The sequence below is a fragment of the Chroicocephalus ridibundus genome, chromosome 6 (genome assembly GCF_963924245.1).
Source record: "Chroicocephalus ridibundus chromosome 6, bChrRid1.1, whole genome shotgun sequence".
NCBI lineage: Eukaryota > Metazoa > Chordata > Aves > Charadriiformes > Laridae > Chroicocephalus > Chroicocephalus ridibundus.
Window position 1 is genome coordinate 8,854,183 of NC_086289.1, and position 24,858 is coordinate 8,879,040.

The window sequence follows — 24,858 nt, forward strand, 5'->3', positions numbered from 1 at the left end:
ATGGACTCCATCCTGCTCGGTGGCAGATAGAGTGTGCATTGAAAGCCCTACATTTGTGCAGTGAAAGACAGCAGCTGCTTCCCATCTTCCCTAACATCTGAAGAGAGTTTTACATTCAGAGTACTCGCCAGCCAAGAACACACATCTCTGATCCAGGCTGAGGGAGAGAGTATTTCTCTGAGTACCCAGACAATCTGCTGCTCAGGAAAACTACACGTGGCAAATAAAGGGGGGTTTGCCAAGGAACTATGTTGAGCTGCTAAACACGTACTCCAATAGAAAAAAGACAATACAAAAATTTTCCAATATTTCTAAAGGCTGTGATAGATTGGCGAAACTTTGTATAGCACATCCATGTTTTCAACACTGGGAACTAATTTCCACAACTGGAATTATAGTTTTCTTCCAGAGCACTTTCTAATGTGCTAATAAAATGAAACTACAAGAAAAACAGAGAAGTCATCTTCTAGAAGACTGTTCTTATTCAATGAGCTCTTATTATCCATTGTTACAGTAAGCTTTTCTAATTTGTAGTTGATTTACCTTTTTTTCATAGTACATTTTACCTACATCTCTTGCAGTACGCAGCTACCGGCAAGAAAAAAAAAATACATGTCTCACTTTTCATTTTCTAGACGAGATAATTTTTTTTTCTGATTTTGAATCTTTGTGTCAATATCTTGCTTGTTCATCCATTCACCAAACATTTTTTCAATTCAACATTTCATTCAACATTTCCTACCCAAACATCTCAGTTGTTTTTTCCCAGCTACCCTGACACACATATCTGCAAAACACATCCAACTTCTTCTTCCATGTTGGTTGTAGGGCTGTAAACTCCTATCCATTTCCCAAAACAGCTTCCTGCAATGTTTATAGAAAAATGGTGAAAGCAATGGTTTGAAAAGAGAGAGAAGAGATACAACAAATACTTTATTTACACTGCTGGAACAAAATTGTGCATTTGTATACTATCATATACTATTTCCCCCCTTATTTCCTCTTATTTTTCAGAACATGCATATTTATGTGTTGCTATCTAGAAGCTGACCACAGAAAAACTTGTTCAAAGAACAAGTGGGATACCTATTTACTAGCATAATACAAACAATGTTGATGACTGATTGAAACCAAACAGTTATTTTTCTGTAAATGCTATCATTACATTCCCGTTCACAAATCTGGTATCTCCCAGTGTTGAACTTAACCCTTTCAGAAACTAGCACTCCTGAGATATTACGTATCAAAGCTAGCCACATAATATTCAAATAATATGAGTATTACTATGCTTTCATCACATTATTTTGTCTAGTTTAAAGACACCCTATTATAAACACAAACGCAATATTGTCTAGATATGAGAAAGGTAAGTCAGATGCGCTAACAAACAACACCAAACAAAAGCCAAAACAAAACCAACCACCTGGTAATCGACCCATTTGTGCATTTTACCCAGAAGATTTTGTACTTCATAAATGAATGAGAAGCTACCAGAGTTCTCTTTTCTAAAGGCTTTTTTGTTAATTGAGTTTGGTCTAAACATTCTCATATATCACATCAAGTATTCGATGAGGTGCCAAAGCACTTTGTTAACAAACTTATTTCCCAGATGTGGCTAAAGCAGGGACAGAAGGCTTGAATGTTCTAACATACCTAACAATTCAATTACAGTTATCTTATGGTGCCATCACATATTTTTCTTCAACAATCAAACAACCTCAGCTGGAAACTCCAAGCAATAACATAAATAAAGGACCATCTGGCAAGAATAATTAAGGAAGGCTGGAAATAAAACATTAATTAGTGCAGTAGTTCAAACGACCTTCAAAGGCCTTATTATGAAATTATATCCAAACCAGATAATCATTTATTTCATGTTACAGTTATATTTAACTAAGCATGAATAAATAATAATATCATTTTAGGATGCTATTACACTGTTATTGACTCAAACTGATTTTGAAATTGTCTTATTTTTCTATAACAATAAAATTAGAATGAAAACCAACGTACATCAGTTTAGAACGGCAGCCTTGGTTTTCCCCTGTTTCACATCAATGAGTCAGATGAACCAAGCTTGCCTCAAAATTTACATACTAGAAAGGAATAGAATGGTTTGCCAGGACAATATGCATGCAACTAATTGCTTTTAAATCATTTACATTTGTTTTCTCAATTTTGGAAAGAAAAGAATGGAAGTCTAGAATTACTTGCTTTCTGATCTATGAAATGAAATGCCAGATACTGAGGTTTCTTAAAATCTCTTCCGTACAGAAATATACATTACTATCACAAACTCAGGGAAGATATCTTCTCATGTCTTTCAAAATCTTTGCTACCTTTACTGATGATCTGAAGTTAGTTGCAATTAGAATAAATCAACATATTTCAACGTAATCTGCAGATAGGTAACGGTGGTCTCAAATGCCTTCATTATGCTCCAAGCAATACAATAGGAAAAAGATTCCTTGAAAATATAATATAATCAGGTTGTTCAAAATGGGGGGGGAAGAGCTAAAGAGCTCAATAATTCCTGTGTTCCTGCGCCTTTTTTAAACTGCATTTAAAATGTATGTATGAATTATTAACAAAGTTACATCTGTATATTTTCTGGGTTTGTTCCTTCAGTTGAGCATTATCGGAAAAATATGCCAAGGCAAAGGACTTTAAATAGGACTATAATTAAAATACATTCATTATTTTATTTTATTATTGTACAGAATTGCCATCCAGCCAATACGACTACAGTCTTCATTATTTGGTGGAGTCACCTTCTCCTTATCCCTGGGCTACAGGACATCGAGCAACTGAATGAATTATCTTGGACCACAGCCAACGGCACGTCCTTAGCTACAAGCCAGACAATGACAAAGCTCCTGAAACTCTCAGACATCATCTGGATAAGCAGGCACAGGGGACAAAATCTTCCTTAGGGAATCTGAAGACCAGATCCACTTATGAAGATCCATTACTAACAAAAGAACTACAGGAGTCCCCAACACCACCCAAGGCCAAGAGAAGCTGGAGGAATTTTTGCCAATATGTTATTGTTTCCACTATTGACTTGTGCCTAACGCAGCACGTTGTTCACAACACCAAACGGTGCTAATAGTGAAAGTGCAGTTCTAACGGTGATGCTGAAGTAATGAATTTCAGGTTTGCTCTTTTATCTTTCTTAAAACCAGTCTATATACTTTAGCCCACAAACCTTATTAGGATCACAGATACATTGCTGATATGAGAAGATGTTGCTTTTTAGACCGAGAAATTACCATGGGATAAGCTAGCAGGTGAGTTCACCACTGCACCCACTGTTTAGGAGGTAAATTCCTACTAGAGTGTGCCATTATTCTGTCTCAAAAATAATTAAATTATTGCAAAACTTGGACCCACATAGTAGGCATGACAAAAAAAAAAAAAAATCAGAGAGAAATGGCTGGCACTATGCAGCTAGCCAAACTATGTCAGTGGGACATCAGAGAGACAAATTAGCACCAGTTGATGAGCAACTTTGCTGAGAGAAAGTGGAACCCAGACAACATCCACCCAATAGGGAAAGGTGCTGAAAGGAAGGAAGAAAGCTCAGCTATTTGGAAAAACAGGAGAAAGAAGGGTCTAAAAATACAAAAGTCATAGGCAGGCAGTACTTAAAATTACCTAGGGGACAGAGGGCAGAAATTACTAGGGAACAAAAGAAAGGTGAAAGGGGCAGACTGTAACAATTCAAAGATAAAAAAGGAGGAGTTCTGGACTCAATACCAGTGTGAGCTACAAACCTGTAGCAGATTACTGAGCTGGGAACAAACTTGTGATGAGACAGGAAATACAGGTCCAGAAAGTGGGGCTATTTCTCTGTAAGAGAGCCACGGAGGTCTCTGATCATCTCCCCGTGCTAGTTGTAGAAGTGCTTCTCTAGTTAGGATGCTTTAGACGCTATGATTCTGCACGTGGGTAGGGGAAGGCAGATGGTCTGACAGTCTGTGCAAGGATCTGAACGAGTCCAAGTTTCAAGATCATGCAAAGGATAGTGAAGAGGAGAGAGACTGGTGCTCTGCTGTTCCTAGTTCCAGGCCCTGCGTTTTTAGGTAGATGGCTGCATCGTTGTTTGGGGTTTTTTCGTGGGAGAGTAGAAGAGGAGTTAGGTGTATGATATTCAGGCTTGTGAAAGAAAAATACTTGTTTTCCAACAAAAAGCTGAAGCTACATTAAAAAAAAAACAACGACTCAGGACACTCAGGATGGGCTAAAATAACCATAAGTATTTTTTCATTATTCTCATTGTCTTTGGTCCTTGCATTTCCTGAGTAGCCTTCCGCAGTACTTAATGCTTAGGAACTGTGCAGAAGTTGAGGCGGTCACATCCCCCCGTGCCGTTAGCTGAGACTGCAATAACAATCAAGGCTTATGCCCCCCCTACAGCCCCCAAGAGTAATGCAAACAAATGCTTTAACTCAAGCACGCTGGACATGCATATGCCTCAAATGGAATGGATGGTTGCTGTGCCACATCCCAAACACCCATTGCATCCCAACAACATCCCATATTTCTTCAGAGACATGTAACCATTCCTTCTCTTTGGCATATTCCACATGTATCACTGAAGCCATCTTTGTGGATGGTGGAATTTCAGACTGCAGAATCACTCAACAAAGGACTCACCTGTCAAAGTCTGTTCTGCATCAGGAAGTCTGACCCACTGCAATGATGTTACATAAAGTAATAAAAGATCATGCTGCAGCTTCAGAGGGGCAGGGGACTCTCAAAGAATTTGCAAGAGAAGCCCACATTGAAATAGTCTTCTCATTTACCAGGATAGCCTCAGACAACAGGAATGCAAAAAGTGCCTCGATGATCTCACTCTTACCTACCTGAGGGGAGAGTATGGCATCTGATTGAGACTGGAAGTCCATCAGAAACTCTGCGTGGCCCTAGCTGCTCTGTACCACTTCCCAGGAAAGAAGAAAACCTCAAAAATAAACTGTAAGATAGTACTGAGGTACCATTATAGACGCACAAGGCATACTTCTGATGAATTGGTGATGGTATTACTTCCATTGTAAATCCTACTAGGTTTTATGAAACATACAGTAGTGTTTGTATGAAAAGAGTCTTTTCTGATTTCCAGTGAGTCTGTTTGGAAGGTGTTTTGGTACTTTTGTGGCCAAAAGAGGTAGAGAAATCCCTTTCTTGGAAAAAATCTGTAAAGGTCAATGCAGACTCCTCTTGAAGCTTCTGACTTCTTCAGAGAGATTTGCCAAGGGCAGAAAAAGAGCGTATATTATTTTCTTAGAAGTAATACCTTAACAAAACTGTACTTTTTTTTTTTTTTCCCCATGTGAAATAAGGACTTGTACAGTAAAAAGTTGCTTTTCAGATCTCTCTGGCCTAAACAAAATAAACAGCTTGAGTATCGGTCATCAGCAGGTATAATAGCTCTGCAGGAGATACAGTTTGAAACTTGGAGAGTTATGCTCTCCAATTAAAGCTAAGAAAACACAGGAAAATAAGACAGAAAAAATATTTCCTTAGGGAACTTTCATACGAAAAACTATTAAAAAAATTTTCACTAATAGTAATTTATATAACATAAGAAAGTACTTTATACTTGTATATATATATATTTTATGTTGTTTATATAACGTAAGAAAGTAATTTATATCACATAAGAAAGGATATTGTCAGCATGACACCTTTGGCCACACATACCAAGAAAACACTGAAAGAGAACCTCAAGATTTCACTAAAAGAGAATTCTTAAGATTCCTTTCTCTATCTTCTAGTCTCCAGAGGTTTTTTACATATTCAGTTTATACTTCTCCTTCTCTTCCTTCCTGCTCAAGTTTAACAACTTCTGGTTTTCATGATGACAATTGTGAATTACAGGGAAAATGCTTTTTTCCTCTGTCACACAGTAGAAATTATTGACAATTCTTATTTCTCTGTTGCACGTTTGTCTTCATATCTTTAAAACACACAATTGTGAAAACAGAAACTTAAAAAGAATCTTACTGATATATATAAAAAAAGCACCTATTAACCCTATGATCATATGGGGGTTATGTTTATAACACAATCCAAAGTTATTAAATTTTGACCCACATGAAGTATTTGGAACAAACAGTTTTTTATAAACACGTAATTTGGTTATGTCTGAAAAAGACAAGCATAACACATACAAACTAAGCCACAATTCTCTGCAAGCAAAATCAAGCAAAACTATTATAAAATACGATAATCACCGAGGGCAGAATTATGAGCTAACTTCACAAGAAAGAGGAAACACATCAGCACAACTACGGTTCTAGAAGAAAACCTTCCATCACTGATCCTTTGTGAGCCTACACCATTCCTAGGAGAAGGAACACACTCCTCACTCTGGAAAGACTGTACATCTAGCTTTTCAATGAACGACAAAATAAATCCTCTACACAGAAGACAGACAATTTCGCATCTATTGAAATTAAATAAACCCAATAGGAAACAACAGGCTTCTAAAATAGCCAGACAGCAGGAAACCCAACACATAACTAGACAATTTACAACATATTGTCCATATAATTGTAGTGAATAAGTAATGTAAATCAAAAGCATACAACCCCACCCCCCACGTTCTTACTTTATTCCCTGGAAAATAAAAATCAAGCATAATACAAAGCCAACTTTCACCTTCAGTTTGAGCACAAAGATGAACTATAACATTTTAAAGTATATTTACTCTAAAATTTCTTTCTCTGCAGTCATCTCTATATAAAGAAGGCAAAGGAAACGGAGTGGTCTAACATCGTACCAATACAATCTAAAAAAATACATTAATTCATTTTTCTTATGCAAAAGATGATGGTTTGTGAAAATGCTAACATAAGCATTTCACCGCACTCACTCAGTTCCATTTGAAGAATATGAACGAGTAAACGAAAGCTTCATGACAGGACCCGAAATAGGATACGGCTAAGGATTCCTTTGAATGGGACAGTAACTCCATTAGGTTTAAGGATACTCAATTATATAGATTTCCTACATACTGTTTGCTTACTAACCAGCGGTCAATTAAAGTCATTGTTCCAAGATGATTTCTAGGAGCTATAAAAGACCGAGTTTAACTTCTAGGATAGTGGAAGTCAACCTAACTCCAAACACATGTACCTCTAAGCCTTTGAACCATCCTGTTAATAGGTCACTGCTTAATATGGTTGATTGAATACAAGCACTGTCACAGGAACTAATGAACTGCTTTTTGTGTTGCATGAAATGGAAAAATCTGTCTAGGTGAAGTCATTCAGAGAACAGCAATGATCATTTGCCAAAGATAATAAAAGTTGATGGTAATTATGGCATACCACGCATCAAAAAATTGGATCAGTTAAATATGCTTTAATAGCTGAATTGTTTCAATAAAAAGTACAAAGTGGTTTTATGTATAACTTTTTCCTGACAAAACAACTATTAAGCATTTTTCACACTTTCATTTAACATCTGCATTTCAAGTGTCATTAGCAATGACCTAGTGACAGGAATACACTAAAGCTGGCATTTGTCAGAGCTGACAGTAGGTGGGGAAGAAGAGAGGCAGTGTTCTCCCATCTCTGCCCAGATTTAACCTGTGAACTGCAGCGCGTTAACAACCCAGACCTTATTTTCTCCAGTTGTTAAACCAGAACGATAGTCCTAATTTTTGTGAAGTACTTTGCGATATTTGAATGAGAAGTGAGGCATACAAAATTCATATTTTTCTTAATCTCTATATGAACTTAAAACTTAGGAAAAGCGAAGAGCCTCTTTTGTGTGATAAATATATACATTTAGATGCAGATACAGGCACACAATGTACTGTCATTACAAATTATGTATGGTACAAGATGAAGTATTTTAGGTCAATTTTTGACCCAATTTTTGCCTCTACTGCTTCTGTCAGAGCTCCTCAACATACATCAGCAATGTTCTATTTTTTAAATGTTTTCCTCCTTTCCTTCTTACCCCTGCAGAAAGAAGAGAGATCCAAAATGAAAACAAAAGGTACTGGGAATTTTCCCTCTATTTATTAATTATTATTAAAAATGTTGATTTTCGAACTTCCGGAACTCAAAAAAAAAAAAAGGATAATCTGTAAATATTTTCACATTGCTTTGATTTTGAGAGATTGATTTTGAGAGACAAATCTCTCAAATGACAAGTATTTCAATGTTGTTAAATATTTCAATATTCTAAAACAGGATTTCATAGAATCATAGGGTTGGAAGGGACCTCTGGAGATCATCTAGTCCAACCCCCCTGCCAGAGCAGGGTCACCCAGAGCAGGTTGCACAGGAACGCGTCCAGGCGGGTTTGGAATGTCTCCAGAGATGGAGACTCCACCACCTCTCTGGGCAGCCTGTGCCAGTGCTCTGCCACCCTCACAGGAAAGAAGTTCCTCCTCACGTTTAGGTGGAACTTCCTATGCTCAAGTTTGTGCCCGTTACCTCTTGTCCTGTCCCCGGGCACCACTGAAAAGAGCCTGGCCCCATCCTCCCGACGACCACCCTTTAAGTATTTATACGTGTTGATAAGATCCCCCCTCAGCCATCTTTTTTCCAGACTGAAGAGACCCAAATCCCTCAGGCTTTCTTCATAAGAGAGGTGTTGCAGTCCCCTCATCATCTTGGTAGCCCTTTGCTGCACCCTCTCCAGCAGTTCCCTGTCCTTCTTGAACCGGGGAGCCCAGAACTGGACACAGTACTCCAGGTGCGGCCTCACCAAGGCAGAGTAGAGGGGGAGGATGACCTCCCTCGACCTGCTGGCCACACTCTTCTTGATGCTCCCCAGGATGCCATTGGCCTTCTTGGCCACAAGGGCACATTGCTGGCTCATGGTCATCCTGTTGTCCACCAGGACTCCCAGGTCTCTTTCCACAGAGCTGCTCTCCAGCAGGTCAGCACCCAACCTGTACTGGTGCAGGGGGTTATTCCTCCCCAGGTGCAGCACCCTACACTTGCCCTTGTTGAATTTCATTTCTGCATGTCTTCTTCAGTAATAAGTCAAATGGAGGTATCAGTAAATTAACTCACAGGATAATATTACGTAAATATATCAAACTATTCCCAAAATATACTTTTAAAGTACTGCAACCTAACTGAAATAATTATACTCTAAAATAACAAAAGTCATATAATTATCTACTGCCCTAACATAATATTTATTGTTTATGGCATCACATAATATCCAGTCTTTCTAAGCTCTTTTTTTTTAACCCGGGAAAGACAGTGAAATGAAAATGGGGATTCTTTAAGTCACATCCCAAAGCTCTTGATTTTTTTTAAAAAAATGTAAATTTTGTGGAAGAAAAGAAATAATAAAGAATTGATCATGATGGAAAATAATGCAGTTCTATATTCTATCCACACGCAAAATATCAAGATGTTTTTTAGTTTGAAGGAATCATGCATTCACCAGTGGTAGAAAAACATTCAAGAGGAATTAAATATGCAGACCACAGCTAGAACATACTGAGAAATTTAAAAAGATTAACTCAAGGGCAGATGCTTAAACAGAATATAGTCCAAAAACAAATAGCTTGGGCCAGGTCCCTGTTAACTGTAAGTATTCTAATTACTGAGACAGATGATGTTTCAAATGAATGTAAGCCACTTTGGCTGGGGTACAATTCCTAAATGTTGTATAATTTTATTATGCCTTTTTACATTTACAACAAACATTGAACACTGAGGAAAATTCTACCAGAAGTAATGTAAAGTATTAAGTAATGTAAAGTATTCTTCTTGCAAAAACCTTAGCATACGCCTTGTGATACCTGGAGCACTGTCTCCAGTTTTGGACAAAAAGGCAAGATTATTCTCCTCTGTATCCCACAACTTTTTTTTTTTTTTTTTTTCTTTTTTTTTTTAATAGGTCTGCATTTTCTGGCCAAATAGTTTACCATAATGAGGAATGAGGAACCGCAACAGCTACATTGCTTTCAACAGGTAGATAGTATGGCCTAATTTAGAGGGTCAGCTGGGATTCCAGGTTGTCCCTCATACAGGCATGCAGCCCAGCACAACTGGTTTTGATCAGAGAGGGCAGAATCTGCTCCCACTCAGTGCCTCGTGTTTTCACAAAAGGTGCAGGATTCTCCCCCCTGGCCAGAAACATTATTGCTCTCCACTTCAGTATTGGTCAGTAAAATGTTCCTCACTTGCAGACACCAGATTAACTTAACTGCTTAGATAATCAACAAGAACATACTTAAAATTACACTGAGGAGTAACTATTCTCAGCACTTTCCACTCAAATCATAAACTCCGGACACCGGGGAAACGCGTTCTTCTGCCACAGGCAGGCAGTCATTACAGACTTCACTTATAAGTGAATACGTAATATGGTGAATACTGGTCACACCAGTAGAGCTGGCATAACAACTACACGTACGTCCATCTTATACATCCTCCCTAACTTTGTCTTTTCCCAGTGAGACCAGAGTGAAGATAACCACAGACTTCAACGGCAGCAAGAGGGACAGAGAAAGAAACCACTTTCAAGGCTGGCATGCGAAGATGCCACGATCTCTCTGGAACGTGATCTGTCATTAACTTGAATGGAATCCGTTCTTGAAGAAACAGTTTCCTGACGTCTTGGAGTATCTTGGGTTTAGCCCTGGTTTACTTCTGAGTCCTAACAGCACGCTCATGTTCAAACTAAACTTAAAAATGCTTTACAAGCCTTTAAGAATATTTTTAATAACAATAAAGTATTCTATACGGAGCTAAAAAAAAAGGAAAGATGACGACTATTCAGCAAGAAAAATGAATAGTGGGCGCATTACCAGAAAGCCCACTGCAGGATTTGTAAATGTGTAATTTGGCAAGGTTATTCCTTCTGGCTGGAAGAGCTGATGGACTCTCTCACGTTAACAAAGGTACATGGATGGCGTGGTACCTTTTCTGCAAGTCAATAAACCAGCCTAAAATTTCAAACTGACTCTTCAGTCTTCAGGTTATCCCCTCCACGAAGGTTTGCAGAGTGAAGTAGCAGGCATATTCTTGTCTACCTCATCTCATTTCCTACGGGGACTAAACCACTATTCTAGTGCTTTATGTTGACTATTTTCAAGTATCAGGCCAAGGTGGTTTCAGCCCCCTTAAAAGGGTATGAGTCTACATGTATTACAACAAAGTAAGCATACCACAACATTCAAAATTTGATTCAGGTTTCTTACAGTATTTGTCTGCATCAGAATTTTTCGTTGTCTATTCTCATGACACATAATCAGCAACTGTTTCATAAACTGGAAATACAAATCATTTCATTAATTTTGTAGAAAAATCACCAAGGAGGCTAATATGCGTAGTTCATTAAAATGATGGGGATAATCAAGGTAAGTAATTCTGTAAATCTGCAAATCAAAAATTTAGTTAATTCTACTATTTTTAGTAAGTTACTTTCACAAATGGAAGTAAATTTAAAACAAAATATATTAAAAAGTAAAAACTCAGCCATTTTCATGTATAATATATGAAGTCATGATCTTATATGGTCTGAGCTTTTGTTAATAGTCTCTAGCTACTTTTCCTGAACTTCGTATTTCTCACATATGATCACTCTATTCTTCTTACTGTAAGGAAATAGTTTTATATTCCTCATAATTCCACCAGATTTTAACTGTTAAGGTAAAAATTTTCCACATTTAACACTTCAGTCAAAGTGAATTTTTTTCAAGACTGCATAAATTTCAGATATAGTGTATCCTTTTTTCCTAAGAATTTTCCTAAGAATTTTCCCCTGACATTAGGAACCATCTTACTATTTTTTATAGTCAAAGAGGATCATGTACTCTGATATTTTGGAGATAAACTTGAAATTTGGCAAGCAGGATATTCATATTATGACTTTTGCCTTTTTAAAAAAAAAAAAAAATCAAAATCTGTGATTAAATAATAAAAGACTATTTTAGCACAAATATAAAGGACATAAATTATGCAGGATCTTTAGCGACTGACATTCAGGACTTCTTAACTTCGAAATAATGTTCTTTCAAACTATTGAGGTCTTCCAACATATGGGTTTACATCGAACTGTTGAATTTTAGCACCTGTGCTTAGCAGGAGAAGAGCGGTAGTGTGTCATGAGTCTTTCAGGTCATGACGATTCCTCTCTAATTACTATTTGTAATAGAAAAGTGAATTAGTCATTATTTTGTTTTGTGGAATTATAAGTACTTTCTTTCCTCTTTCATTCAACTTTCTTTGCAGTCAGGTGTGCCAACAGACTCTCAAATCTGTATACTGGGATAATCCATAATTTCATAGAAGTCGTAATACATGTCCCAGTCAACTTTGTTACTATACTGCTGTAAAACTCTAGTACTAAGAGATTTTGATTTTCTTTGGCTTGTATTAACACTACATGTCACTAGATAGAGTGACATTTGCACTTTTGGAACACACAATACTTGGAGAAAATGAAGACCAGGGTAGCAGACAACGTTTCCCTCAGATAAGATCGATAGCAGGGATCCTCTGGAGCCCTGGCAGTATTTTGAAGTGTGTCTATTAATGGTTGCCAAGAAAAATACAGAGAAAGCATTCTCTTGCAGAGTAAATTCAGTGCAGCTTACAACTCACTCTCCTGGTGTATGCAGAATATTTTGCCCTCCGTCAGCCAGAGCCAGAATCAACACAAATAAACAGGTGGGGTAACACAGAGAACGTGTGATAGCCTCTAAAATTAGAAAGTGGGGAAAAAAAAAATATATCTGTGCCATAAAAGGCTTTCCCAAATACCACATTTTATTATGAATGTAATTATTTATACTCCACAACACCTTTCTGTCAGAGACATTCATATGAATGTTTTTGAAGTCACAATTTTATCTGATTTATGCTAAATACATATGCTTGATTTTAATAAGTTAATGAACTCATTCTAATAGCTGAAGAGCTTCTGTCATTTCATTTCACTATACTGAATCCTAATGACATTACTTGAATCCTGTTATGATGAGGAATTAGTTCTTATTTTTTGCTTATTTGTGTTTGCCTGCTATAAAGGCGTATAAAAACAAACACTAAAAACCAGTCTTTGCAGTTACGGACTTCTGTTTTGGAAGTGTATTTTAAATAATTATTTTTACTGCAATTAATTTTATTTTATAACTTTGCACTGCAGTTCAATTCTCTGTACAAGAGGGACATTGAAGTGCTGGAGCGTGTCCAGAGGAGAGCTACCAGGCTGGTGAGGGGTCTGGAGACCAGGTCATATGAGGAGAGGCTGAGGGAGCTGGGCATGTTTAGCTTGGAGAAGAGGAGGCTGAGGGGAGACCTCATTGCCTTCTACAACTACCTGAAAGGAGGGTGTAGAGAGGTGGGTGTTGGCCTCTTCTCCTAGATGAATAATGACAGGACCAGAGGGAATGGTCTGAAGTTGTGGCAGGGGAGGTTTAGATTAGATATTAGGAAGAATGACTTTACTGAAAGAGTGGTCAGGCACTGGAACAGCCTGCCCAGGGAGGTGGTTGAGTCACCATCCCTAGAGGTGTTTAAGAAACGTCTAGATGTGGCACTTCAGGGCATGCTCTAGTGGCAGAGATTGTAGGTTGTTTGGTTGGACTCGATGATCTCAAAGGTCCTTTCCAACACGAAGACTCTATGATTCAAAGATATTCTGCGGTTTCAGAGTGAGTTACAGTACAAGCCATCATGTCTGATGGTCCTAAAGAGGGCAGACAGAACAACTCCTCATAGTAGGAAGCTTCCCCAGCATCCCATGTTGTGTTAAACTCACAGGGTCAGGCTGTCTAGCGCACCATAGATATTTAAATCGATCCCATTCTAACCTTAAACTTCATTCTGACAAACATCAATGCCGACATATTAAATCATTTTGTGCCCACTGTTAGCACTGAGAAGAATCAGCTTCTCTTTTACAGTGCATGAGCAAAATACTAATGATAAGGAGTCAGATCCTCCTTGGTGTAAACCACAGATGCCTTTCTGTTAACCTAGAATCCTGCAGAGTTTCTACTTGGAGAACATTTTTATAACTGTGTGCTTGTTAATGCTGACAAATTTCAAAATAGGATGACTTGATGAAACAGCTGTTTTCATGATTAACAGAAATCTAATTACATATACTGCATGTTGGTCTACGAAGGGACACTTGTGAAGAAATTTTTGTGTTAATTCATGCGAAATAAGTCTTGTGTTAAGTTTAGAAAGTTAAGAATTAAGTTTTGTGTTAATTCACATGAAATACCCTTATGGCAGACATCCCATGTCATTTATTGTAAATCCAAAATACTGTGTAGCTTCGCAAAGCCTCTTCCCCAGCTCACCATGAAACAGTGCAGTAGAGAACATTTTATCAAATCAGCTATTTAGAAATCTGTGTTTCTAAAATTTAGTCAGCATTGGTCCCAGGGGAATACTTTTTTAATGCTCAAGTGATACTTCACCTGAAGTTCGTTATCTTCAATGCTTGCTTCCCTTCACTATTCAATGAAAGACCAACCACCACAACATAAATACTTCACGCTGAATAACTTTTCAGGTAATTTTCTCACATCTAACAGTTTGCTCCTAATACAGCCTAAATTACAAGAAGAGAAATTCACAGTGCTACATACATTTCCTTTGTGAAAAAGTCTTTAGGAAAATACCTTTTCATTACCACTTAAATGGGCTAGCTTTATCATGTTGCTTTGTTATTTGGAAAAAAAAAAACAAAACAAAACAAAAAACAAACCATAAAGCAAAACAAAACACAAAAACCCCCAAATCCACAAAAACAACCTTTTGAGAAACACTTTTGATATTTTTTTTTTCCTATGGTGCTCTCGAGCTTTCTATGTTTGGTTAGCTTATACGGAATGGTCAAGTCCAAATATAATGCTTATAAATGATAATATCAACTGAAGACCTATCGGAAGTGGTATGATAGAAGGATTGTGCTGGTGATTTTATTTTTCAGCAAACTGATAAGGAGAGCTGAATGAAGAATTCACAACTCACATGAAAACTTCAAGGAAGGAGGAGAAAGTTTTAAGAAATTAGATGAGCCTACGAGCATACCAACTGCTTTGAGAATCAGAACAGAAAAGAAGGCAACACAATTTGCAAATGCACACTGAGCACCAGCAGCGAAATACTAGATGTCAGGAGTAAAGGAAAGACAGATGTGTGACAGATTTTTGAGTCTCAGGATGTGTACTTTGAGACAATCTGCATATATAACTCAGGTTATTAACTGGCAGTGATGAAGTAAATCATAAAATGATGCAATAAGTAATAAAAAAGGTATATAATGAATCTAAAGCTTAGAAGTTCTGCTCCCTAGTAGGTCATGCCCCACCTATCAGCTGTTTCACCAAGGTCTTTTCCAGCCAGCCCTGAAGTGAAGCTAGCCTTAAAACCACACGTAGCCCAAGTCATGTCTAGCACTCTAAATGAGAAGCGCTGCTTTTCCAGCACATCTTTGCTTAAATTAGGTGCTATACGTTCTGTTATATAGTACTTCACTTCAGTACCCTAAGTAAATCAAGGAAAAGCTTTACTCTGGTATAAGATTATTTTCAGGGAGGGCAAATGATCATGTGATGCTGAGTAGCGTCACTTACATCCTCCAGACTTCTGAAAACAGAAGAAAAGAGGCACTGAAGCCCACTTCACCTTTTAGGAAGGAAGCCTTAATTTAACTATTGTCAAATACAATGGTTTCAGAGAAGCATACAGCTTTGGGGAAAGAGAGCTCCCCCTTCTAAGAGGACAACATTGTATGAGATACATGGAAGATACGTATCTGGCCCTTGCTCTTGAAGATGTGTACACAATAAAGACAAATCACGTTAGGCTGAAATCAGCATCACTCGCTGTGTACCCCATACATGCCTGATGACAGACAAAGACGAATAAAAATCTGACATTGACTAAGTCTGTTATAAGTACATCACTGATCCCAACTGCCTTCTTCATCGGCCACGTCCACTTTCAGTGGTGCTTTAGGGACACTATTTCTTGTGATGGCACAGTGCTATGCGGGAGACATATCTCAAGTTAAAAATTAGACTGCCACAACCTATGCAATATACGTGGCACTGTATTTCATTAACCACACTGCAGTGACTCTGACCAATTAAAGCACACACCATATACAATTCATCCAGATTCCCCTTGCACAAGTCATGAACTCGCAGACTACCAGAACTATCATCAACTCTTAACCTGTAAAATGATCTAGTCTTTTTATGTTTAGCCTGCTTATTACCTCAAATTCTGTGGTGACTGCAGAAAGCGCAGAAGCTGGCTTGGAAGCAAGATAAATGAAATATCTTCATTTCCATCTCCCCAACTCATCCATTTACATGTAAATAAACGAAGCCAAAGCAAGAATCACAGGTTTCTGTTCAGTTACCGTACAATCTTTTCAGATGAACAACAACCACCAGCACCCCCCAACATACAGACTACATTGCACAAATCCTTTGTGGAGTCCCCCTGCACCCCCACACCACTGCCAAACTTTTCACTTGTATATGTGAGCTTGGTCAGTGCCAACACAGTTAAAGAAAAGGCTCCCCTCAGTACAACAACCAGCTTCTGTTCAGGATCATCTTGAGGAGTTACTAAGTTGGATGGAGTAACCAAATAATGAGAAATCAAAGGCTGTAGACACATACCTTTCCCAGACATGACAACAACCAACACGGTCAATAGACACCCTCTTTGCCAAAGATAATTAGCCCCAGGTTAGCTTAAATTATTTAAACAGTGCATCTTTGGTAGCCCAGATCCTTTTGATTGAAACGGGCTAAGTGAGCCCTGGCAATTCAATCAGCACAGCTGAGAGCATGATAACCTTCAGCAGACGGCACTGATGAGCAGCTGGGGTTAGAAACAGGGTTATTATAACCTTTTCCAATGGCACAGCTGGGTAAGGAAGAACAGATACGTTTACATCTGAAAGACAGACCATCGTACTTGAATGAAAAATCAATACTGTGTGCATCCCTGATCTGGACATCTAATTGTCTGTCAGCCACTCATTCTGTGTATTTGTGAAATAAGATCACAAATGCATCCTAAGCTTTCTCTGTTACACCTTCCAGGTGTATCTGCAGTATCAACCAGCATTTCAATTAATCCATGAATTCTTGCATGTCTTAAGTGTCAAGCACATAATGTATGTACCTAAGAGAAATTCTGGTATTGGTAAATAACATTTATTTTGCTTCCTTCAACAGAGACATGAAATGTAAGCTTTCAAGCATACAGCATTGAGTGTAAAACACTATAATTAAGAACTATATATTAGAAAAAATTATTTTTGTGATATCTTATTAGTTCTTTCTTGTGTTACTCAGTTTATATTAGTCTGCTTATTTAACAACTCAATCTCATGCACAATTAAACAATACTCACAGAGGTATACGAATGTCCAACCCAATCAGTTCCACCTTATTAAACTCTTCTTTCATTGTTTTGTTGCATTCTGAATTACACAGTCAATACAATCTCCTCAATAGGGCTACACTTCTGAATACGTACAGAAATAAAATCTCAAACCTGATGGATTTCATTATCAGATTAACTGCATTTGTTCTTTTAAACGTAAAACAAAAGTTGTAGGGTTTTTTTTCCAAGAACTTCTACTGTCTTTCCTTATTTCATTTCTGCAGTGATTTAAAAATTGCAGCACTAGAGATCTTGAAATCATTGCTGTCACTTCAGGTGCTATCAGAGTTTATGGTAAGATCCAAACTCACAGTCTTCCTAGCATCAGCTGCAATGACAAAGTTATTTACTGCACTTTATGGAGGCACTAATCTTGTTTTCCATATTCCTACTGAAAACTGGTGACATTCACTATCTTCGCAAACACCATAGCACGACATGCAAGTCAGTTTGAAAACTGTGTCATAATAGCTTGACAGTAACATAAACATTGATTCTTTACCAAGGTAACAGCAGACAGAGACTAGAGAAGACAACTTTTGCTTTCCTTCAGAAAAGCAATAATTTCTTTTAGTTTTTGTCAGTTCTACGGCAGACACAGATGCTTTCTTATTATGTATTTATTTTGGCATACTACATTTCTTTTCTGAATTAAGAATCTCAATAAACTACATATACATCTGAGAATGTTTTTTCAAATGAAATCTCTTTGGCCAACAAAAAAAAAAGGAAAACCAAGAAGCTTTAAAGCTACTCTTTTCATTACGAGTAAACGGTTGCTTGTTTAAATTAAAATAAAAGCTATAGATGATCTTCTGATGTTCCTTATTTTGGGGACAATCACCTGAATTTCTAGCAGAAGAACCACCCAGCAAAGTGGTGAATTAAGTTCTTTGTAACTTACCCTACATTCCTCCTGTTTTGTACAGTAGATGAGTGATCTGAAACTTGTCAAAGGAAAGGGATAACTCTCATATTTTCTTATAGCAGCATACATCAGTGACAGGTCATGCCTCTTTGCAGTAGAGACCTTTAAGTGATACTAAATGAAACTATTATATACATACCATATTTCAAGTGACTGCCAACATTAATGCATTGTTTCGGTAATAACCATGAATCTACTGTGACATATTTGGGCTATTTCTCTGTGCAGTTATAATAAACTTTTGTCCAAGAGCATTTAAGTCTGCAGCACTCATTATCCTTGTTGTGTGACCTAGAAGGGTCCTTGGCAATCAAAATTCTGACATAGAAGTTCACAGTTCAAATCTGCCTTTCAAGTTGTCTCTTGAGACTATTTGTACTGATCCCAAGTCTTTTTTGACAGCTGTGTTGAGGTTTCCTGATTATAAATTCCCATCTTCTAATCTTTTCACTGGAAAGGGCAGCTGCAAGTAATGGCAAGTTAATTGCAGCATATGACATAGATTCTAATAAATGCTTTAAAAGATTTGCAATCTATGCTTAAAAAAACAATTTGGTGGCAATGATTTCAGTGTAAATCTACAAGTGCTCAAGAGGTCTAAGTTGCTCCCAAACACTACAGAGGGAGAAAAAATTAAAGTACATTTTATGGGATATAGGTCTCAGTAATTGTCACTGCATGGCAAGGTTTTATGCTGCACCAGTGAAAATGAAATTGTTCCACACATAACCTGGCAGCCAATACATAGCTCACTCATGAAAGGAGATGGACTCAAACTAACGACAATCTACTGTTAATATATTCCAATATTTTCCTTAGCTATATGAATGCAGAAATTTGTGATGTTTAAAGCAGCTTAGGTTATAACGTGGTACAATAAGGCAAAATAACAGAAAAATACTTACTGTATTGACTATAAACATAATAGAAGACCTACAAACTAATTGTAGTTATTGGGCACTTGCAATTATTTTCAAGTAAACTATGACAACTGTAATACAGACCTGTCAGCTGTTGTCCTACCTCATGATGAGACACATATACTCACATACTCACATACTAAGAAAATGCAAGAATAGATCAGTATGCGCATAAAAGAAGAATGATGCATACTTTCAGAAAAGGTGACATTCTAATGGCCACGTAAGGACCAAAGCAATGGCCCACCAAGGAGCTATTATGATGATCCAGTCTGACTTGATCCGTAACATACTTAAAAGTATTGCCCCCAGTAGTTTATGCATCAACCATACAACATTTATTTAGTGATAGAGAACCCCTGAAACCTTCGAGAAGCTATATTTCCCTTTATAGGATCTTGCTGTACCATTTCCTGCTAAATTAAAGAACTCACCTTAAAGCTGGTAATTTTCTCCCTAAAGAGGAGATAAACTCTAATCAGATCACCTCTTAACCTTCATTCTGCTAACTACATTGAGATCTTCAGTCTCTCTCTGTATAAGCATTTTTTCTACCCTCAAACAAATCCTTGTCTCTCTTCTTCTGATCCCTTTACCATTATCCAGCCAGAGATATTTCAGACAAATATTTAAGGAAAGGAGCAAACATGGTAAACAGATTAATGGATTATAATAAAAGTAATTTTTAAGCTCATATATGCCATTGCTATATTCTCTAAATGATCGTAAGCTTAACTGTAGGACTTTAGCTTTCAGGCCTAATATTACACACCTTCAGTTCATACCCATATAGCTCTTTAGAGTGTTCTGTTTTAATGTCAAATAGCAAAATACACAATGGACATTGGGTTGCTTTTCGATAAACATGAGGATAAGGGTAAAGTTTTCAAGGCTTAAAGCGGTTTAGTTCCTCAGCAAAATTTATACCTTAAAGTGATCTTTGTAATCTCTATAGTATACTTTTAAGTTATTCAGAGACTTCTAACGTTAACATCAATTGATGTGTAGGTGAACTAACCTACATTACAACCAAAAGCAAAAATACACCAAAATCACTCAATCGTACTACCTTTTCAGGTCTCAATAGGCATCCATGCTTCCTTCTGTGACATAAGCAAGAAATATATACTATTTTTTCCCTCAAATCTGCGAAGGGAGCCTTTGCTGGAAACTGAAGTCCTGATCTCCTATACATCATTGCCCTGGAGGTTGAAGTGATATAAGAGGAGCCAAAAACCTGTAGCAAGTAAGGGCACATTTCCTTGTTCTTGTCCCCCATGAGTGCCCAGAAAACAAACTGACCAAGCATGTTGCTGACTTTATGAGTCTCAGGTAGGCTCTTCTAAAACTAGCATATGTACTAGACTATACATCATGTTTCAGGCTGGTCCCACTTCTCCTCTTTTATACTCAGCACAGTTTAAAAAAAACCCACCCCATAAACAGAGCAAGAAAACACGATGTCTTCCTCTCAAATCTTGCAATACAAAAGACAGATGATGAATGGAGACATCAGGAGAGTCCCAACCCCTCACTGCCTCAAGAAATGCTATGGAGTTTAACACTTGGAAGCGAGAAGGATGCACCGCAGCAGACAGTCTACTCCGAAGATCTCACCCACCTCAGCCCCGGTGACACCACGGGGTCTGTGCTGTTCTGAGCCATTTGCAGGTTTGGGGAGATGCTCCCCAGGAGCTTGGTGAATGCCGCTACCGCTGCTCTATTAGGAGCCACAACCACTGAGATGATTTCATCAGATCTTGTCGAAGATGCGTACTTCTGATTTAAAGATGTTTTTCATAACAATTTCTCTCAGAGTTTCAAAACTACTTTCTACCTGAAACTGTTTTGTCTAAAGGATTTTTTTCTATTGTATGATTTAAATAGTGTTTCATTCAAAAAGAAAATGTGGCTCAAGTTTGTGGAGCTGTAGGTCTTTAACAGAAAATTGAAATATTTTTATGCATTTATTTAGATTAAAATATAACTAAAAAGAAGCCTTTCCAAGAACCCAAACACCTCAATATGCCATTAATAATGCAATTAGTCATACCTCCTTTATGGCCCTATGATTTCAAGGGAACAGTGTAACAGAAAAAAGGTTACAGGACAATAGTGCAGTAACAGAACATCTGTAAATTAGCAAGTATTTTTATTAGATAATTAGCACCTGCAAAAGTAGCGCATGCAAATATTCTAATGGAAGAGCTCACACCAGCATGTGTTTAAATGGCATTCACAAAATAAGCCGAGAGCACCTGAGGTGTTAAAGCCCTAAAATTGCATATTTTAGCAAAACAGAAGAATAAGGCTAATAAGTTGGTTGTATATTATTCTTATATGCTTACAATAATCCCTTAGCTAGCAAGTTTTAATTTTTTCCAAGGTTCTATAAAAATTACCAGAATAAGTATTAGTCAGAGGTACCCCTTCAGTTATATCTTCAAATACCACCAGGACTAATCCTCAGGTAAAATAGCAAAAGCTTAACGCTATCGTATTTAATTTCAAAGGATTTGAACAAAGAAATAATTTCAGATGATTAAATCAGTTCATTTTGAAAGAGAAATTGTAGGGAAAAATTGCACTTGTTATAAAAGTTTGTTGTATTTCTCAGAAATACCCAGGAATACTTCCATAAAATTATAGATATATTAAAGAACTTGGCCTTGCATTCTAGAACTCAACAATTAATAAGTGAGCTCTTGAACACTATAGATGAGCTTCTTTGTACTGACCTTGAACAAGGAGTCATTGTGAAGCATCATCTCCGCATTTATACCGTTAGTAGTGTAGGAAGACTATGTCCCTCACACTTCACCATGCATCACTGAACTGTAACAAACTCTGACAGGTATAGAGCGTATCTCTAAATATTATGACACTCCGCTAGTGACAGCTGGAAAAGAAAAGCTGGACACAATCACAGTTCTCACATTTACTGGAAAAGATGAGCTGCCATCCATAGCAACCATGTTTCAGGAAACACTAATAAATGCTAAATATTTTTAAATGTCTCATTTCCTGACATTTTAAAACGCAGAAAAGCATCAGTTACAATTGTAGAGGCTTTTACTGTCAGCAATTAGTCTTTCTGTCTTATGTGTAACATTGTCACAGAAACCACTGCTAAAAAAACAACCAAAACCCTAAAAATCTATAGCATTCAATAACCTCGCTCAATTACAAAACATCACATGGCAAAGGTCATTTGCCAAAGCAGTAATATTTGCGTAATAACTGCATATGAGGAAGCACGCTTGGAATGTCACAGAAGTATTCCAAGAGTACACTTTCTGCAAATTGAGTTTTCTCATTAACCACAAGTATTTCAAAAGTAATTTTATTATTCATTTTAAAACCAGAAAATTACATTCACGTGCTGCACCACACAGAGGTGACATGTACACAAAGGAGGACTGCATCTTCCCACCAGCGCTAACGTCAGCTTACAATTCCTCTTTAATTATTTTGATGAGTGTGCATTTAATGCAAAGCATATAGTGTTGCAAATTCAAGCCCTCTGTTCAAATATATATGCTTTGAGGTGTACAGCTCCCTACTCTTCTGTAGTTTAACAGAAGGACAGTTCAGCCCTGGTACCCACTGAAATGCTTTAATCTGTGGCCAAAATAACAAAATCTTAGACGTTATAACTTTACCTACAGCCAACCAGATATGTGCTATGTATATGTTAAATGTTGAACCCAGTAAAAACTGTTTCTTTTCTTGCATGGCAAAATATAGAGCATTTCCTTCATAAATAAGAATGTTTACTTCTAAAAAGGATTACAAACCCACAATTTTCTTCAAGGAAACAAAAGTTTTAATGCGACTATGCAATATTATATGAAATGCTCCCAGGAATAAACTAGCACTCCGGAACAAACCAAATTTTTAATCATTAGAAAATGAGAAATGAGCACTCAAAAGGCTGCCATTTATGCTTTTTAATTTTTTTTAAATAAATATATTTGTGCATGTATATACACTTACATACACATTATTCAGAAGTGATATTAATTATGGGCATGTTGCTGCTTTAACTGATTTTTCAGCATCAGAAACAGCTTGGTTGTTTAATATTATCAATTAATTCTTTTATATTATTAGATTTATTGCTTTTAACTATTTTGATAAAAAAGCTTAATCTCAGGGAGCATGTTTGTGACTACAAATATTTCTGTCCCATCTTACCTAAAATGTTTTCCTATAATTTATAACTACACGATACTAAATATTTTGCCAAAATGCTACAACTGATGCTTCATTCAAGTTTATTTTACTCAGAACTGTCTCCAAAAAATTCTTTCGGGATATGTTTTCTAATATTTTTGTGAAATCTTTTGGATAAAGAGAAAAAAAGAACACTACTGCTTCAGTTGTTCCTTTGATTATTATGTATATAAAAGGACATACATTTCCTGAATATTCTAATTCAACTTTTTGGCTCTCTCTTTACTCAGAGAAGTTGAAGCTAAACACTTCAAACTTAAATCTGACTGACTTACCTTGCCAAGAACGGCAAAACATCTCACCTTTGAAGAAAATCAGTTTGATTTTATTAACTTAAAAACATTTCCAGCCAGCACACCAGAATATGTTGACAGCACATTTCATACTACTTCGGGCTATGAAGATGCTGAGGGGACTGCAACACCTCTCTTATGAAGAAAGCCTGAGGGATTTGGGTCTCTTCAGTCTGGAAAAAAGACGGCTGAGGGGGGATCTTATCAACACGTATAAATACTTAAAGGGTGGGCGTCGGGAGGATGGGGACAGGCTCTTTTCAGTGGTGCCCAGCAACAGGACAAGAGGTAATGGGCACAAACTTGAGCATAGGAAGTTCCACCTAAACGTGAGGAGGAACTTCTTTACTTTGAGGGTGGCAGAGCCCTGGCACAGGCTGCCCAGAGAGGTGGTGGAGTCTCCATCTCTGGAGACATTCCAAACCCACCTGGACATGTTCCTGTGCAGCCTGCTCTGGGTGACCCTGCTCTGGCAGGGGGGTTGGACTGGATGATCTCCAGAGGTCCCTTCCAACCCTAGCATTCTGTGATTCTGAGGGTACGTGGTGCTTTTACTTATATCTATTTAATGTCGATCTGGATGCAGGAAAAGAAACAACGGTATGCTTCATTTGATATCTTCAGCAAAAAGTCTGTCTTAAGGGATATTTATTAGGAATGCTTCATCTAAAGTTTCCTTAACATCCATTTAATTTCAACTGGTTTTTCCCTCCTTTTCCCCTTTTCCGCTAAGCCGTCCTTATTCCTTGGCAGATTAAATGGGGAGGGATGTAATAATAAAGCAACAGAGAGACAAATAAATCAATTGTACAGTAGAAGCAGCTGACAAAGTCAATACTGAATCTTTTCCAAGACCTTTTCTTTAAGTTGGTAATGCTGAACTTAAAATTCCTAACACACGGTTTTCAGAAGTGTTTCAGGATCCATCAACTTGAACAAACAGAGGTAGCTTAAAGTGAAAGAGAAGTGAAGAGTAGAACAGTAAAAGAATGGAGGACAGGGGGAGGCAAAAACATGTAGTAGAGAGACCATAGAAAGAAATAACAAGGTTCAGTAGAGAGCCC

The 24,858-nt window shown here is 37.4% G+C and overlaps 1 protein-coding gene across 5 annotated transcripts in view; it reads right to left on the bottom strand.

Annotated features, from left to right (window-relative positions):
- ATRNL1 (attractin like 1) overlaps positions 1 to 24,858 on the bottom strand; it is a 527,881-nt gene that overhangs the window by 168,948 nt on the left and 334,075 nt on the right. The gene's annotated exons all lie outside the window — the stretch shown is intronic.